This window comes from Stegostoma tigrinum, chromosome 7 (assembly GCF_030684315.1).
Source record: "Stegostoma tigrinum isolate sSteTig4 chromosome 7, sSteTig4.hap1, whole genome shotgun sequence".
NCBI lineage: Eukaryota > Metazoa > Chordata > Chondrichthyes > Orectolobiformes > Stegostomatidae > Stegostoma > Stegostoma tigrinum.
Window position 1 is genome coordinate 38,056,458 of NC_081360.1, and position 16,031 is coordinate 38,072,488.

Consider the following 16,031-nt stretch of genomic DNA (forward strand, 5'->3'; position numbering starts at 1 on the left):
ACGTTATCTGTTGACCTAGGTCAATTAAAATTAAGTTCATAAAAACATGATAGAATATATCAGAAAGAGTAGAAAATAGTCTTTTGGATATTTGTTTGGCTGCCCTTCCAAAGCCATCCAGAATTGATAAATGACTGCTTCACAGTATTGTACTCTGGCACAGATAAACTATTGAGCAGTGAATTTTAACAGAACCTAATTTACATGCCCAAGTGATTTACTATCTACATGCCAGTCCTTGTCAACACGGTCTAAAAGCATAGGCCCAACTTTCATATGTATGGTCTTTGACATTCAGCTCAAGTGGGCTGCTATTTCCTTGCTCATTACCCACAATTCTGGGCAAACCACTCAATTTGCTATATAAAAGCAGAAAGTTCTGGAAAACGTAACAGATGTCTCTGTTAAAGGGAAATAACAAGTTATTCGATTTGTAGCCAATATTACAGATAAATCTCAAATGATCAGTTGCCATTTTAATAATATTAGGAAAAAATGGGAGAGAAAAAGTCATTAAGAGAAGAGTGAAGCAATCATCATTTGATACTCTAATGGAAAGGAACACTGATAGCTTAATAGAGATAAATTCTTCAACAGAAGGCAATGTAATCAGACAATCGAAAAATCAACCAGATGCTGCAGAGAGGAAAAGAAACAAAGAGATACGCACAAGGCAGTTAGAGGAGTAGTAAATACCAAGTACATCTACATAAAGAAAACAAATATGGAAGCTGTAGAAAAAAAAAGAAAGAAGTCATTGTGAGTACAAAAGTCAAACAAATCAACAGCAAGGTATGACATTCACAGATAGAGAAACTTACATCTTGGGCTTGTAACCATATGAGTACCTGTGCTCTCATTCAACCTTATTCCCCAGTTTTCAACAGCCCTTTTCCAGATCACAAACTCAAAAGAAAATAGTGATAACGTCTGAATTTGTTGAAATCAATGTTCAGGTCAGAGTACCGATCAGAAATATGAAATCTTTCCTCAAGGTACACATTGTGCTTCTGAGGTGATAACCAGCAGTCAGTGTGAAACCAGAAGAGGTTAAAATGGTAGATTAGAGGAAGGTTACAGTTACAATTGGAGAATTTCAACAGTCCAATCGTTTAAGCTGTGTTATTCTGTATACAAAGAATACACGATGACGATTTCAGATGAATTCACTCCATACCACAATTGTGGGTCTACCTACTGCACATGGACTGCAACGGTTCAAGAAGGCAGAGCACCACCACCTTCGCAAGGGCAAGTCGGAAGAGTTAGTAAATGCTGGCCAATCATGGTGCGCACACCCCACATGTGATTAATGGAAAAGATTAGATAAAATTTCAGTTTAGGAAGGGAGAAGACACAGTCGGTCAGTTCATGAAGCCTGTCTGCAACACACTGACTACAGTGATGGAGTCTTCCCTCATCTTTCCCTGCACATTTGTCTTTTCATCTCCTTCCTCCCCACTGTTCAAGGCCTAAACACTCCTTGGATATAAAACTGGCTCAGCCACAGAAGACAGAGGGTAACTGTGGAGAGTTGTTGTTCTGACTGAAGGTCTGTGAGCAGTGATGTTCCACAAGAGTCAGTGCTGGAACCTCTTTTGTTTGATATAGACACAAAAATTGGTGGAGTTGTGGATCGTGAGGAAGCCTATCAAATGATGCAGCAGGATTATGATCAGTTGGCAAGTTGGGCAGAGAAATGGCAGATAGAATTTAACATGGACAAGTATGAGCTGATGTATTTTGGGAGGTCAAGTGCAAGAAGATAGTATACAGAAAATGTCCGGGCCCTTAGAAGCACTGTTACACATTGGAGATCTTTGACTGCAAGTCTTTAGTTCCGTGGAGGTGGTAACACAATTGGATAAAGTGGTAAAGGTGGTGTACTGTATGCTTGCCTTGACTGGTTGAGGCATTGAACATGAAAGTTGGCACGTCATATTGCAGCTGTATAAAACGTTAGTTAGGCTACTTTTAGAGTAGTGTGCGCTATTCTGGTTGCTGAACTATCAGAAGGATGAGGATGCTTTGGAGAGGGTGCAAAAGAGGTATATTAGGATGTTGCCTGGATTGGAGTGAATTAGCTAGAAGGCGAGGTTGGACAAATTTGAGCTGTTTTTGTTAGAGTGTCAGAAACTGAGGAGCAATCTGATAGAAGTACATGAAATTATGAGAAGCATGGATAGGGTGGATAGTCAGAGTTTTTTTTTCCCAGGGTGGAAATATTAAGTACTAGGGGGACATAGGTTTAAAGTGAGAGGGAATAAAGGAGGTGTACAAGGAAAGATATTTTTTACACTGAAGGTGGTAGATGCCTGGAATGCACTGAGCTGGTAGAAGCAGATGCAACAGCAAAGTTTAGGAGGCATTAAGACAGGCATAAAGACAGGTAAGGATTAGAGAGTTACGGACTGTGTGCAGGCAGATCACATTCATTTAGAATGGCATCATGGTCAACACAGAGATGGCAGGTCAAAGGGCCTGTTTTACCTTTCTATTTTCCTTCAAGGTGAAGAAAAGTGATTATTGTACATAAAAACTTAAAGAACTGTGGATGCTGCAAGTCAGGAACAAAAACAGAAGTTGCTGGAAAAGTTCAGCAGGTCTGGCAGTATCTAAGAAAAAAAAAATCAGAGTTAGCATTTCAGGTCTGGGTGACCCTTCCTCAGAGCCTAATTATAGTACTTGTTCATCTCTCAATTCAGTATACTGTATTCATTGCTAATGACACCGTCTTACTATGATTATAATGCTAGTGAATGTGCCTCCTGGACAAGTCAAAGCCCAGAGGGGAAACCTGGCTAGATAGGCCATTTTATGAATAAGGATCTAGGACCGAAATGTCAGCCTTCCTACTCCCCTGATGCTGCTTGGCCGACTGTATTTTCCAGCTCTACACCTTGCAATCTTAGGTAGATCATTTGATCATTTAACTTAATGCACTCTCTCACTGAAACATAAGCAAGCCAGTAGACAGGTTTGACTTTTGGGGGCAAATGAGTTTCTGTTTTGGATTTCCAGCATCTGCTGTTTTATGTTTTATATGAACATATGGCAGTGATGTGTGTACTAATGCCATTTCCACCTTCTTTAGACCTTTGTCTTCACATTACCATCCTTGTTTTGCCTTCTACCATCATTCTCTTTGACATTTAAATTGCTAGCTTCTTCCAGTTCTGATCTAAATTTAATGCTGTTTCTTTTCTAAGAGTTCAAGCATTTTGTTTTCATTCATGATACCCAGAATCCACACTATTTTCCTCATATTTTAGCGATTGAACACCAATTCACAGGTCACTCAAATATATATTCCCAGCACTCCTGTGGTACGAGACCTGGACTAATGACAACCCACAAAATCCCAGAACATGTGAGCAAAGGTCAGGGCAAGAGTAAATTTCATGCAGAAACTAGCAACGGAACCAAAACACTACAAGGTGATTCACTGGTCCCCTCTAAGCAACACAGTACTGCTGTTCAACATGACTTAGGTGCTATCACACAAATATGTTCGACATCCACCTCCAGGATTCATGAGGAGATTTCTGAAGAATGCAGAGACCAATACAGCTCAGAGATAATAAAATGTGAGGCTGGATGAACACAGCAGGCCAAGCAGCATCTCAGGAGCACAAAAGCTGACGTTTCGGGCCTAGACCCTTCATCAGAGAGGATTATCTCTGATACCAATACAGCTCAAGTGGGTTTCAATCGTACGGAACATTGAACCATGTTATATCCGTAGGGATACGATTCACATCAAAAAGACACAATGGTTAGAACAGAAGAACTAGGAGCAGGAGTAGGCCATTTGGCCCCTCGAGCCTGCCCCGCCATTTAATAAGATCATGGCTGATCTTTTTCAGACTCAGCTCCACTTACCGGCACAATCACCATAACCCTTAATTCCTTTACTGTTCAAAAATTTATCCAGCCTTGCCTTAAAAACATTCAGCGAGGTAGCTTCAGCTGCTTCACTGGGCAGGGAATTCCACAGATTCACAACCCTTTGGGTGAAGAGGTTCCTCCTGACCTCGGTCCTACATCTGTTTCCCTTTATTTTGAGACAATGCCCTCTAGTCCTAGTTTCACCTGCTAGCAGGAACAACCTCCCTGCCTCCACCTTATCTATTCCCTTCATAATCTTATATGCTTCTATAAGGTCTCCCATCATTCTTCTGAATTCCACTGAGTATAATCCCAGTCTACTCAGTCTCTTCCCATAATCCAACCCTCCCAACTCTGGAATCAATTGAGTGAATCTCGTCTGCACCCCCTCCTGTGCTAGTACATCCCTTCTCAAGCAAGGAGACCAAAACTGCACACAGTACTCCAGGTGGGGCCTCACCAGAACCCTACACAGCTGCAGCATAGCCTCCCTGCTTTTAAACTCCATCCCTCTAGCAATGGCAGACAAAATTCCATTTGCCTTCTAAATTACCTGCTGCACCTGCAATCCTACTTTTAGTGATTCATGCACAAGGACACTCAAGTCCCTCAGCACAGCAGCGTGCTGCAATTTTTTACTATTTAAAACATAGTCCATTTTGCTGTTATTCCTACCAAAATGGATGACCTCACACTTATCAACATTGTGTTCCATCTGCCAGACCTTTGCCCACTCACTTGGACTATCTATATCCCTCTGCAGACTTTCAGTGCCTTCTGCACACTTTGCTCTCCCACTCACCTCAGTGTCATCTGCAAATTTTGACACATCACACTTAGTCCCCAACTCCAAATCATCTATGTAAATTGTAAACGATGGTTGACAGCCAAAATATATTCCTAATCAGACAGGCCCTCAGAAAAAGAGCACTCATCTGAAATCCTACAGAACCAACTGCAATATACTTCACATTCCGCAAACTGACACCTATCCCACCTCCCGATCATGCATCACCCAGTTGACTGCAACATCACTGGCCAAAGTCCAACGGCCAACCTCCTGTGAGGTACAGTCACAGATTTCAAACATCTCTGGAAGTCCTGGACCACTCTTAACCACTTGAAGACAGGTCGGGGTGGTGTGGCCACTTATTCTACAAGTGGAACATGAGGAATGGTTCAACTTGTTCTCTGGCTATCCAAATCAAAGAATCACTGACACACTGAACTCTATCCCTGTGAGATTAAATCCCAAAGGTATCACAGTCATTCACGCTGAGTTAGCTAAAGATATTGAACGGACTGATAACTACAATATTTAACTATAACTGCTTCCTCAGCTTTATAAGATATAGAAAGACTACTACAGTCAACAAACTCTACAGCCAATGTGTCCCGATTATTCTAATTATCAAGTGGATTATGAGGTTGCTAGAATGAAAATCTATATTTCCAAACTTTCAGTTCTGTGAGTAATTAGTGTTTCAGTTTTCCTGTCTGATACAAAATTGTATGCGAATGTATCAACAAACTGAATGTTTTCTTACTGGTGTAACGTCTTACCAATATTTCCGTTGATATAAAATAAAAGTGCACATGTAGCTGCGCACATATACGTTTGTGCATACTTCTCCCATTCCTCCATCTCCTCCAAATATGAAGCTCCTGCCAAGCAAGTGTGAAACCAGATTGTTGCAACAGCAAAGCGGGTGGCTGAGATGGCTGACAGTTATAAGCTGGTCAATAATTAGAAATTGCTTTCTCTGTCACCCTGACAAACCTAAGTGGAGAAGGTGTAAGCGTGCAAATAAGGCAAGTAGCCAGGGACATCAAGGTATATCTGAAAAATTGTCCCAGAATCACACCCTCCAGCCAGCAAGGAAAGTGCTGAGGGTGGATGAGATGGCTGAACGATTGAGTGTTTCCATTGTCACAGTGTGGACAGCTTCGTATAGACTGCTGGAAGTTGAGAGATAAATTCACGAGATTCATTGCAATAACAGGGTCAATACAGAGAAAGGAGTGTGGACGGTGGGTATAACAGATCAGGCTGGCAAAGCTGGAGTTGTGCTCCTTGGCAGGGAAGAGAGAAGGTTGAGAGGCAGCTTTTTACAGATAGTCAAAATTATGAAGTATTTAAACCAAGTTTATCGAGACTAGAGATAGTAGGAACTGCAGACGCTGGAGAATCTGAGATAATAAGGTGTAGAGCTGGATGAGCACATTTTATGAAGAAAGGTCTAGGCCCAAAATGTCACCTTTCCTGCTCCTATGCTGCTGCTTGGCCTACTGTGTTCATCCAGCTCTACACCTTGTTATATTGAGACTAATCATTCTCATTAATGGGAAAAGATGAGAGTCAGAGAACATAGATTTAAGGTGATCAAAAGGTTACAGGAAAAAAAACCTTGTTACATAACCGAGAGCTAAACCTGGAATGTAATGAGCGTGGCTTCCTCTACATTGGGGAAACCAAGCGGAGGCTTGGGGACTGCTTTGCAGAACACCTCTGCTCGGTTCGCAATAAACAACTGCACCTCCCAGTCGCGAACCATTTTAGCTCCCCGCCCCCATTCCTTAGACGACATGTCCATCATAGGCCTCCTGCAGTGCCACAATGATGCCACCTGAAGGTTGCAGGAACAGCAACTCATATTCCGCTTGGGAACCCTGCAGTCCAATGGTATCAATGTGGACTTCACAAGTTTCAAAATCTCCCCTGCCCCCATTGCATCCCAAAACCAGCCCAGCTCGTCCCCTCCCACCACTGCATCCCAAAATCAGCCTAGCTTGTCCCTGCCTCCCTAACCTGTTCTTCCTCTCACCTATCCCATCCTCCCACCTCAAGCTGCACCTCAATTTCCTACCTACTAACCTCATCCCACCTGCTTGACCTGTCCGTCTTCCCTGGACTGACCTATCCCCTCCCTACCTCCCCACCTATACTCTCCTCTCCACCTATCTTCTTTTCTCTCCATCTTCAGTCCGACTCCACCTCTCTCCTTATTTATTTCAGAACCCTCTCCCCATCCCCCTCTCTGATGAAGGGTCTAGGCCAGAAACGGCAGCTTTTGTGCTCCTGAGATGCTGCTTGGCCTGCTGTGTTCATCCAGCTTCACACTTTGCTATCTTGGATTCTCCAGCATCTGCAGTTCCCATTATCTCTGATCATGATTTATACAGCTCCTTTCATTACTAAATATCCCAAAAAGAAGTGTTTTGCAGACAATGAAGCACTTTTGAAGTACAGTCAGTCACGTCTGTAATGTAGGAAATACAACAGCCAATTTACATACAGCAGACTGCCACAAATAGCCATTTGATAATAATCAGATAAATTGCTTCTTTTGATGATGATTGAAGGATAAATATTAGCAAGGATGCCAGATACAACTCTTTGCTTTTCAAAAAAAACTACAGGGTCTTTTATGTTCACTGATAGGATGCATGGTGACTCAGTTTAATGTCTCAGCTATAATGCAACAGCTTTGACAATGCAAAATATCCCCACAAAGTAAATTTGTTCTAAATCAATACCCTCCCCAATGATATTGTATTCAAAACAAACTAATTCCCAGTCACTGCAAAACAAATTCTCAGTTTATTTATATAGGTTTTGGAAAGTTGTGATATTATTAAAACCACTACATTTAGCTGTTATTCTTTGTAACTAAAATTAGCCAAAAAATATTTCAAAAGGCAAGTTATGTATTCACAAGAAATGTAGTCACAACTTCCCCAATATTTACTGTTCTTTTTTATTTTAGTTCTTCTTTCAAACAATTGTAAATTTGTAAATAAGTTCATAGAAAATCTGTGGCCAGTTACATATGGTGACTGCATACTCAGGGACACCATGTTGGAGTCGGACAATCTATATTTCTATTTCTATCAATCTATTAAGGCAATGTAAGAAAGAGAACTTGCTTTACATGTAAGCGTTTGGGGTCCAAAACACTTCACATTGAACAAAATACTTTTGGAAGGTTTTGATATTTGTAATTTAGGGAACTGCTTGTTATTGCATGTTAAGAGATTTTCCACATAGAGTATTCTCAAACTGTGACATTGTCCAGCTGCAAGTGCAGAGGTTGTTATTTCTAATTAGCTGATATATGTCTGCAAAATGTGCAAATGTAAACTTATCCATACTTGGACACTGTGGTCCTAAAGACTCTTTATTGCCATAATAATTCAAAACAAACAGCACATGCCAGAAATCAGAAACAAAACAGAAAATGCTGGAAACCCTACATATCAGTTGGCACTTGCCAAGAGTAGAATTATTAACATTGTATCAAAACTGACCACATGGCCCTGCTAAATAGAATCAGAAAACGAAAAAATTAGAGATGAAATAATTAATTATCTCAGTAAAAGTGTTGAATGAAAAGTGCACAAGAAATACTTTTCTAGATAGTTTCAGGGGCATTGAATACATTTTTAAAAGATTTTTGAAAAGTTTATTCTAAAAACTTGGATAGATATTGAAAGCAAAAGCTGACAGAATGGCATCATTGGATGGATTCTCAACAGCATCTTCATCAGCATTCATGTCATCATAAGCCACTTAAGTCCACAACTAACTATCATCTGTTACAATAAGTGCATCTGACATCCTACAATTTCTGGAATGATTTAACACTCTGATATCATTCCAAATATCTACAACTCACTCACACTGCACTGCTGTGGCTGGAGCCAATTTGCTGTTCCCCTTAGTAAAAGTCTACTCTTTTCCAAACACTCGGTCATTCCAACTTTTTTTCTGATGCTATCCTCAATTGATTGATTTTGAGAGACATCCAGTGGTTTAACAAGCCTGATTAGACCACTAGGAATCATTACAGTATCATAATTTCAGGATATAACTTCAATATCAGTATCAACAATGTATGATTTTTACAAGTTGACAGTATGAAGATGTTTCTCCTGGTCAGGTGTTCTTCAAACTTACTTTTATTATGAACTTGGACAACTATTCCTTTTCGGAAGTGGGGAGGGATTTTCTTCCTCGAATATCACCACTGGCTTAAGCTTTGGCCCATCAGACAGACAAGACTGCATTACTGCAAATCCAATCTTTCTCGGTTAGTTATCATCATTGTTTGTGCATCTGGCTTTTCTCACTATTTAATTGATTGGAATGTCAAAATTCATGGGCATTGCTCGCATATTCCCAACACGAGTAAATCTGTCTCAATTCTTTATCAATGTTTTATTATAAACTGTTGAAATGTAATAAAGCTGCCATCAAGGCTGATGGCAGACTCTGAATCTTAGTCTTCTGTCACAGTAAAATATCATGTCTTTTCATATAGCTGCTGTAATTGTCCAGGGCTGCCTTAGAAATCCAAATTTTGCTAGTTTCAGGGTGAAAATTCTGTCAGATCCTCAAGAAAATGAGACTGTATTTTGCTGATGTTGCTTGACACATTTTACAACATCATCCAACTATCACTACATGTTAGGCTTCAAACTGTTTGCCCATTTATTCATTGGTATCAACATTGGGTTTCCGCACAGCTTTTCTCTAACATTCTTCTCTAATATCTGAAAGTCTCCAGCTGCCACACAATTATTTGTTCCCTTTTCAGGATTACATTAAATTTGAACTGGCACTGTATTAAAATACCATTGTACCATATGGTGAGACCTTCATTAATTTTGTTTTTAATCATTTTTGTTTTGGAGCTGCAGATTATGAACTGACAGCCGAAGATGACCTTTAGACTGTGAGCAACAGCATTTTTTTTTTAAAAAGAGATCAAACATACTGGTAATTGTTTTTGAGGCCAGGTCTGAAAGTTAATTGCAAGTGGGTTATTGCTCGAAGAATTCTGTGGATATTTTGACTCCAGAGAGGCATTTGCTGAGAAAGCTAGCAGATTGCTTGGATTGTGAACTGGGGTCTCACCAAGAGCCAGTGTAAACAAGTCTAAAAAAAGAGAAACCAAAGTTTGAACTGGTTTTCAAAAGTGTGTTTTTTTCAGAAGGATTGTGACTGGTAAAGCTACACGACAGAGGTTTGATTGTTCCCTGGTTCTCATCCCATTATCTACTTTTTGAAAGTTCAGAAGATAGAATCTCAGTTATAAGAATTAAAGATATGTTCCTTGGAGATTAGTGGAAGATATTTGTACTGACTGGTATCTTCAGAAACTAGCCAAAACACAATCTCTGTGCCTGTAATAATATGAATTGTGGAGACTGTTTAAATGAAGTTGCCAGTTATAGCTCATTATTTTTCTTTTGATTTATCCATTAACTGTGTGTGTTTGCCTGACTGTCCATATGTAGGTGGGCGCTAGAATCAAAGAATTTTGGGTTTAAGCCATAGACTTAATTAGATTACCTCGTTGTTAATGTGGCTGAGTTAAAGCTATCACATTAATAACAATTTGTTAATTCCTTTGTTGAAGCTATAAACTTTGGCATCAATTATTCTGCATTAATAATAAGTTATTAATAATTTTTCTTTAAATTATAAATTAAGTGGCTAGAATCAGTCATTTACAAAGTCTGGTTAGGAACCATTGTGGTTAATTTTAAGGGTCAGTGAATATTTCAATTTTACTATATTATAAATACAGAGACAGGGAGGCTGACCTGATTTAGCAGCTGTCTTCGTATCATGAAAATATTAAACAGCTAGATTGTTGTGTGCCATACTCCTATCAATGAAGTAGTAGCCTTGACCTCACATGTTGATGTGCATAGACCTGAAAAGTTGAGTAGCTACCTTTCATGTTTTGCCATTCTATGACTGTATTAAATGTGTTTGCACTAGGGCAAGTTTGACTTCAGTAGTGAGTGGATGGGAAGTGAATTTTGTAGCTAATAGTAAGGAGTCGATCAAGGTACTAGATGTATCAAAAATTAATGATATTTTGGCTGAAAGTGGCAGTCAACATTTACATGAGATCAACAAGTATATACAGTAACATCTTTCAATTTTACAATCCAGCTATTTGCATACATTTGTACAGTAGATTTCTGCATTTCTTCTCGGCCTTCACAGGAATGTCTTTTATTTTAATTTATTCACTAGTGGGATATGAGCTTTGCTATCTCGCCAGCATTTATTGCCCATTCTTACCTGCCCTTGAGAAGGCGGTGGTCAGCTGCCTTCTTGAACTGCTGCAGTCCATATGCTGTAGGTTGACCCACAATGTCATTAGGGAGAGGCTTCCAGGATTTTGAGCAAAGTGGCAGTGAGGGAACAATGATATATTTTCAAGTCAGGACGGAGAGTGGTGTTCCCATATATCTGCTGCCCGTGTCCTTCCAGATGGAAGTGGTCATACATTTGGATGATGCTCTCTAAGAATCTTTGGTGCATTTCTGCAGTGCATCTTGTAGATAGTACACACTGCTGCTACTGAGCATAAGTGCTGGAGGGAGTGGATGCTTGTGGATGTAGTGCCAATTAAGCGGCTGCTTTGTGCTGGATGGTGTCAAGCTTATTGACTGTTGTTGGAGCTGCGCTCATCCAGGCCAGTGGGGAGAATTCCATCGCACTCCTGGACTTGTGCCTTGCAGGTGGTGGCCAGGCTTTGAGGAATAAGGTGGCGAGTTATTCACCACAGTATTTCTAGCCTCTGACCTGCTGTTGTAGCCACTGTGTTTACTGACAAATCCCAACTGAGTTTCTGGTCAATATTATCCCCAGGGATGTTGATAGTGGGGGAGTTCAGTGATGATAACACCATTGAATGTCAGGAAGTGGTGATTAGATTGTCTCTAATCGGAAATGTTCATAGCCTGGCATTTGTGTGGCGCAAATGTTACTTGCAACTTGCCAACTCAAGCTTGGATATTGTCCAGATCTTGTTGCATTTGAATATGAACTGCTTCAGACTGAGCATTCATGAATGGTGCTAAACATTATGCAATTATCACCAAGTATCCCCAATGCTGTCTTTATGATGGAGGGAAGGTCATCAATGAAGCAGCTGAAGATGGTTGGGCCTAGGACATTCCCCGAGGAATTCCTGCAGATACATCATGACTAACCTCCGACAACCACAATCATCTACCTATATGACAGGTATAATTCCAACCAGCAGAGAGTTTGCCCCCTATACCCACTGCTTACAGTTTTGTTACAGCTGAGCAACACCATACTTCAAATGCATCCTTGATGTCAAGGGCTGTCATTCTCACCTCTGAAATTCAGCTCTTCTGTCTATGTTTGAACCAAGGCCCTAATGAGGTCAGGAGCAGAGTGACCCTGGCAGAACCCAAACTGAGGCTCAGTGAGCAGATTACTGCTGAGCAGGCCTGCTTGATAGCACTGCTAATGACACTTTCCGTCATTTTATTGATGATCGAGGGAACACTGATTTGGAAGGAAGCTAAAAGGTGAAGTTGGAAATATTGCCCTATTTAAAAACTGCACTCTTCCATCATGTTGAAGCGTTTATTAAATCTCTGACTCATCCCAAAACTTCATCCTTCCGAAATCCTTGAACATTTCAGACTGGTTTGAGCTATTATTCTGGCTCTGGTATAATTACAAATGAGTTCAGTGAACAAATAAAGATTATCAATGTTATTCGTTTCTGTTCTGATGGTGATTCACATCAATCCATTCTAGTATTAGCCATGTTAATAGATGATGAGCCAATTCTTTGTTAGAAAATGGCATAAAGAAGTCAAAATCCAAACTTTTGGGAAGACGTGAGAAAAAGCACATCCACAATAAAACTGGAACTTAATAGAAGCACGACTTTATAAAAGGCACCTCATAGAAACAGACACCTATTGCCTCTAAAGACAATTATGTTTTATTCATTTCAATGACTTAAGGAATTGTTTTATACTCCCTTTAAGATCCAGATGAACTTGCTGAGGATGGTAATACTGGTTAGACTGTTTAAACTAGATTGGCAGGGAATGAGGTCCTGACAAGTAGTTCAGAGGAGAGAGAAACCGAAACAGAATTAGAAGTTAAAATGTAAATGAGTGAGTCTGAAAGGCAGATCCAACCTAGGCTAGACAGGAAAGAAGTCGGTTTAGCATGGCTGACTGGAATATATTTTAATACAAGGAGCCTGAGGAACAAGCTGTATGAGTTGAGACGACTTGGGAGTATAACCTCATAGCTATGACCCTGACTTGGCATAAAGATGGGCAGGATTGGCAGCTGCACATCCCTGGTTATTGGATATTCAGATGATAAGAGAGGGCACACGGTGGTGGTGATGGGGACTGGTGTTAGCAATATCGATCATGGAATCAATTACAGCAGTGAGGAGGAATGAAATCTTAGGAGGATCATCAAATTGGGCCTTGAGGGGACAAGTAACAAATGTGTTGTTGAGTGTGTGCCATAGGCCCCAGATAGTCAGGAAGCAAAAGTAACAAATACATAATCCAACTTCAGAGAAAAGTAAGAGTAATAATATAGAAATAGTAAGCATTAACTATCCAAATATTAACTGGGTTAGTTTTGGTGTGCTCGTAGGGTAGGAAAAGAATTCTTAAATTTCATTTTTTTTAAGCAGGACATAGAAAGCCCAACAAGGGAGGGGAACCTGATAATTGAAAATTTGCCTCGGCACATGGAAGGTGCATCAGTAGGGGAGCATTTTATGATCACTGCCTCCAAATAGAGAGAGGATAAATAGGCCGGGGCTACTTTCCCTGGAGCATTAGAGGCTGAGAAGTGACCTTACAGAGGTTAATAAAATCATGAGGAGTATGGATAGGGTGAATAGCCAAGGTCTTTTCCCAGGAGGGGAGGGGGTGTCCCCAGAACTAGAGGACATAAGTTTAAGGTAACAGGGGAAAGATTTGCAAGGGATTTAAGGGGCAAATTTTTCACACAGAGGGTAGTGCATGTATGGAATGAGCTGCCAGAGGAAGTGGAGGCTGGTACAATTACACCATTTAAGAGGCATCTGGATGGGTACATGAGTAGAAAGCATTTAGAGGGATATGGACTAAATGCTGGCAAATAGGACTAGATTAATTTAGGATACCTGGTTGGAATGGACACGTTGGATTGAAGGGTCTGTTTCCATGCTGTACACCTCTGACTCTATTTACCATGTTCCCCTTATAAAAATTATGGTATTATGGAATTAATATTTGTTGCATACCTTTTATGCTTTCAATTCAATCTCACTGCTCTTAAAAGGAATTGAGAGGTGTGGTACAAACAAATGGAAACCACTGAAAGCTTTTCCAGCTTTCGGGGTGGCACAGTGTCTCAGCAGTTAGCACTGCTACCTCACAGCGCCAGGGTCCTGGGTTTGATTCCAGGCCCAAGCGACTGTCTGTGTGGAGTTTGCTCATTCATCCAGTGTCTTCATAGGTTTCATCTGGGTGCTCCAGGTTACTTCCACAGTCCAAAGATGTGCAAATTAGGTGGATTAGCCATGGGAAATGCAGAGTTACAGGGATAGAGTAGAGGATAGGTCTGGGTGGGATGCTCTTTCGTGGGTCGGTGTGGACTTGATGGGCTGAATGGCCCGCTTCCTCACTGTAAGGATTCTGGGATTCTACGAACTAGACTTAGTAAATAAAATTCTTGAAGGAGCTGGTAAAGCCAACATAAGAATAGGTGTAGAGGTGGTCACGGTTGGGCTCTCTGATGAAGGGTCTAGGCCCGAAACGTCAGCTTTTGTGCTCCTGAGATGCTGCTTGGCCTGCTGTGTTCATCCAGCCTCACATTTTATTATATAAGAATAGGTGTGATGAGTTAGAAAGAATGGGATTAGTGAAAACGATTGGACAGTTGAGTGTCATCAGGTGCAACTAGTAGTATTTTACAAGGATCTGCACTGGAAGCTGCTGTTATTTACACAATAATAAAACTTTACTTGAATTTGAGGGAACAATATTAAAACATGCTGACATTAAAAGAGGTATTTCAGACAATGGTAATGATTGTGAAGACAGAAAAGATAACTGTGATGGTTATACAACTGATGTAAAAAAGTGTTTGCCATCTTGAAAGCAAGGGTAAGGATGAAAATATGTCTCATTTGCACCTCTTAAATGGAACAGGAAAATTTGTACATGGCAGTGGGCAAAAAAAGGATTAGGATTTTCACTATAAAAAGAGAAGTGAAATTACAGCATTTCTTATGACTGCAGAGAAGGTCAGTAGGTCATTTATTAGGGGGCTTCAAGATGTTAAAGGTTATAATGAAAGAAAAAGTGAGATTACTCCCAGTGGTTGGTGAGGTAGTAGTGGAAAAGTACAAACGCAATCACAAAAACAAATTACCAGAAGCATGAGAAACAGGAAGGAGAAACATTCAGTTTCAGAAATGCACTCTGGTCATTTAGTTAGGTTATGGTTGAGGTTCAAGCTTCACTTTACGTTTTCACCCACTCCTGTAAGCACAAGTTGATAATGGTGCTGGTCACCTTTTTTCAGGAAGACCCACTACAATAAACACCAGTCAAGCACTTAACTGGGTAGTGAAAGGCTTTCCCCAAGATTAAGGATCCCAAATCACATGAAACCCCCCTCAGAAATAAAAAGGAGAACCCAATTGGAGGACAGCAACTCATCATGGGTTGGCTGTGTTACAGGGAAGGTGATGGCTGTTGTCATTCACCTATGTACCAAAGGTAGAGGGCTATCAAGGGATCCAACATGTAGCTGAGTGTAGGCAGGAGGTAGTTTAAAAGATAGAGGTCAGACTGTGGAAAGATCTAGCCCTATTAAAATAACAATTTTAGTAAATTGTTTAACTGATATATTTCCTTCAAATGCAAACGCTAGATTATATTTTCAAGAAAATATCAATAGAAATTACCAAAATCAGTTCATTAGTCAATATCATCCCCAAAAGCACCTGAATATAGGAGCATGCTCTCAAAAAAAATCTGTTCTTTTTTTGGAATTCAGCCACCAAGATAATAAAGCCATTGATAAATGGAGACAGCTAGTTGATGAATCAAAACTATTAAATTACAGAATAACCTTACAGATCATAATGACTCGTATACGTAATGTTAAGACTTTACTACTGCAATTCAACAAGAATATTAACTCTATATGGATGTGACAGATTTTACTACTCATTTTGTTTGCGTATGTTTTTGTGTTCTTACTGCACCACTCTGCCACGACAGCTTTTCTCATATCAATCAGACTTGTTTTTTCCTCTCTTCAAACTGTC

General features: G+C 40.2%; 1 protein-coding gene across 19 annotated transcripts in view; it reads right to left on the bottom strand.

The window, feature by feature from the left end:
* Nucleotides 1–16,031, bottom strand: part of gulp1b (GULP PTB domain containing engulfment adaptor 1b) — a 344,780-nt gene that overhangs the window by 252,882 nt on the left and 75,867 nt on the right. The gene's annotated exons all lie outside the window — the stretch shown is intronic.